The sequence below is a fragment of the Drosophila obscura genome, unplaced genomic scaffold (genome assembly GCF_018151105.1).
Source record: "Drosophila obscura isolate BZ-5 IFL unplaced genomic scaffold, ASM1815110v1 contig_26, whole genome shotgun sequence".
Classification (NCBI taxonomy): Eukaryota; Metazoa; Arthropoda; class Insecta; order Diptera; family Drosophilidae; genus Drosophila; species Drosophila obscura.
Window position 1 is genome coordinate 291,803 of NW_024542813.1, and position 3,484 is coordinate 295,286.

Here is a 3,484-nt window from a genome sequence, read left to right on the forward strand (position 1 = left end):
AGCGCTGCCTTTTCGGTTGTGCAGCTACCTTCTGTGGCTCCACACTGAAGTTGGGCAGCACCGCCGAGGCCCATTCCACCTTTTTCAGCCAGTCTGCTGTTGGACTGACTTCTTTGCTGGCGTTCTGCCGACGGAGTATGTGCCCAGCACTCCTCTTTTCGGCATAGCTAAATTTTTTGGCTTGGACACTGGTTGATGGCAAGCCATCACCCGCAGCTTCACCGGAAGATTGGGCAGCCGCAATATTGCTTAACTGCCCTTCCATGGTATCAGTTTTGGGTGTTGATTTTCCACCCATCCCAGATTTGGGATGGGACCCACTTGGATTCATACCCGCGTCTTTCACCGTGCAGGTCTTTCCTGCATCTGAGCGGATCGGGCCAGGCTTTTGGGCCGCCTTGCTCCTTCTTGGGATTTCTCCCTGCAGGCATTTGGGGAGTGCCTCTCTCGTTTTTGTTTTTTTTGTTGTCTATATTTTCGTATTTGTCCATAAAGTTCCCACGAGCTGCAGAGAAGGGGAACGGTCCACCCCGGCAGAGCTCTGCGTTACCCGGGTAAGGCATAATTAGAACAGGGGGCTGCCAAGTCCCTGAGCTCTCCGTTCACGACTGGGCTAGTTTTATACCGGGCCCCCAGCCAGGCTGACTCTTGGCACGGGTCGAGTAACACCTTAGTCCGGCCCGGTGTGAGGTGAGTGTTGGAGCTGGGATGTGGGTAGGTAATGTGTAGGGATGGGAGTGTGTGAGCTACTTAATGAGAGGCGGCACCACAAGCGCATCGTCAGTGTTGCTGCGTCGCGAACACCCGCTGGCTGTCCGGGACTGCTTATTACCGGTACTCTCCCTCAAAACCAACTTAGTTGATTCTCTTCGGGATGCCCGCTTATTCGCAGCTGACCTCCCCACTAGGGTAGGCCGTTCGCTATCCGCAACCTGCGACCCGTCCGGTGGCCTCAGCTAGGCCCCTTCTGAGCCACCTCAAAGCCCAATAGGATCATCGGATGCAGGAGCTTATGCGCAACCAAAATCTCCTCCTGGAGCTCCTAATCAAACAGAAATCTGTTTAAATGGTCTGTCTAAATATATGTTTCTGGACTGCAAATGGCATTTCGCAGCACAAATGCGTGCTCTTACAGTTCCTCGCTCAACCCGACATTGACGCCATGCTCATATCAGAAACTCACCTAACAAATAAAAACTATTTTCACCTCGATGGCAACAACTTCTATCCGACAAATCATCCCGATGGTAAGGCACATGGAGGTACTGGCGTTCTGATCAAGAATCCCATTAGGCATTATTCATTGCCTTCATTTGCTACACCTTATCTACAGGCAACAGCAATTCATATTGAAATTCAGAGTGTCTACCTAAACCTAGCTGCAGTATACTGCCCACCACGCTTCTGCATTTTCGAAATAGAATTTTTAACATTCTTCGACCTACTAGGTGACCGATTTCATGTAGATCAGATTCATGTAGATCACTTAACAGATCTATCATCGGATCACTCGCCCGTTCTAATTCACCTTTACGACCATCCACAGCTTGCGAAACGCCTACACTTTCTAACTTCTAGCAAAACAGATTGGCTCAAATACAGGAAGTACATAAGTTCTCTATTGATAGCTGCCCAAACAATAATTGTAAAGATGACATTGATAGGTCGAAGCATTAGTATCCTCAATGTCATTGGCGGCAAAACACTCAACACGAATAATATTTGTCCAATAATAATAAACTTTCCGACAGCAGTCGTATTTCTAGGCACATTGAAGTGCTGCTACGCGATAAAAGAAGGCTTCGCCGAGAGTGGCAGGCACACAGATCACCTGCCTCGAAAAATTCTCCCCAACTAGCAAACGATTCCCACTGTGGAAAGCTAAATCAGGCGTATGCCCACCAATAGAAAGTGAATCACCTTGTATGGATTTAAAAGTTTTGTAGTAGCCCTAGCACAATCTGGTATGGGTATGGTTCGTTTGACCGTTGTTCGACTCCTAGTACATAAACTTAATAGATAGAATCCCTTGACTCTAAAAGGAGCTTAACTCCGAAAACTTCCGAAAATGCTTACATTGTACACAAACAAACCGGAATGGAAAAAAAAAAAACAAACTTTTGTCAATTGCTCCGAAAGATGGTATGCGCGAGGCCTTGAGATGGTATTCGACCCGCACTATTCTTTACCCACCCTTCCATGATTGCCGATATGCGATAATTTTTCGGAAGTCCCTTTACGTTTTCACCCTATCTCATTATGTCCCATGTCACCAGGAAATAATTAGCTTAATTGTCCATATTCATTTCAATCCAATTTCAAGTTATATTTATAAACTTAGGCAAAAACATCCTAACACAAAATTCAAGCAAAAATAAAAAATAAATAATTGAAATATCAGCATCCTTATGTAATAGTAGAAAAGAGGAGAACAAGTGGCTTAAATCATAATAAAAAAAATAGAAAAATATATTATATAAAAATTGTAGAAAAAATCAAAAATATATGTATGTAACAGGGAGTACGCAAGTCGGCCCACTGAAGGGGCATTGGTTAACAGCAGTGACAGCAGAAGAGCATCGGTAACAGTAGATGAACAGCAGTAACAGCAGAACGAGAAACAACAGCAGATAAGTAGCAAAGGCAGAGGAAGAAGACAGCAGAGAGGAAGATCAGCAGATGGAGTAGTAAGAAGATAACCGAAGCAGACGGATGTAGCGTTGAACAGCAGCAGCAGAAATCAGCCGATATCAAGCAGTTACAGAAGCCCAACTATTCTTACCATTATCTGTGCACCGCGATATAATATCAATAAATTATACCTAAATAACAGCTTACATTTGGGGGCTCAACCGGTCGCGTATTGCCAGCGAAAAATGAGAAGTTGTATACCGTATGTCTCACAAGCCGTCAGAAGATAAAGCGAGACAGAAGCAAAGTTTTGCGCCGCAAGTCTCAGAAGCCGCCAGCAGAAGAAGCGAGACAGCTAGACAGCGAGTCAGTGAAAAGCAGAACCGTGAAAAAAAGGTTTTTCCAAGCAGGCAGCCCGAAAAAGTACTGCGCAGCAGAATTATAACGCAAAATAAAAGCGCACCAACAGCCAAGAATATGCAGCAAGACGAAGGCCCAAGTGGATCAGAGGCACATTAATGGGGGCTATTTAAAAGATATTTAAAAGCAATGGTGTACATCAATCATTAAATTGTTGCAACATTACTGCAATATAACACAAAACACCCAGGAAAAGCAGATTGCCGAACGTGCAGAAAAATTCGGCGAGACAGCACATTGAGCGACACACACACACACACCAAAATGGCAATTTCACAATAGCCTATGAGTATGGTGAAATACCACGAGAGCGGCGAATATGACGGAATATGACAGCAACCGCAAGCAGAAGAGCAGTAACAGTAATATCCGTTATGTTCGTGAACGCGTGAGCGAAGGAAAAATCACGGAGAGTGCGCAAGAGACGAGAAAA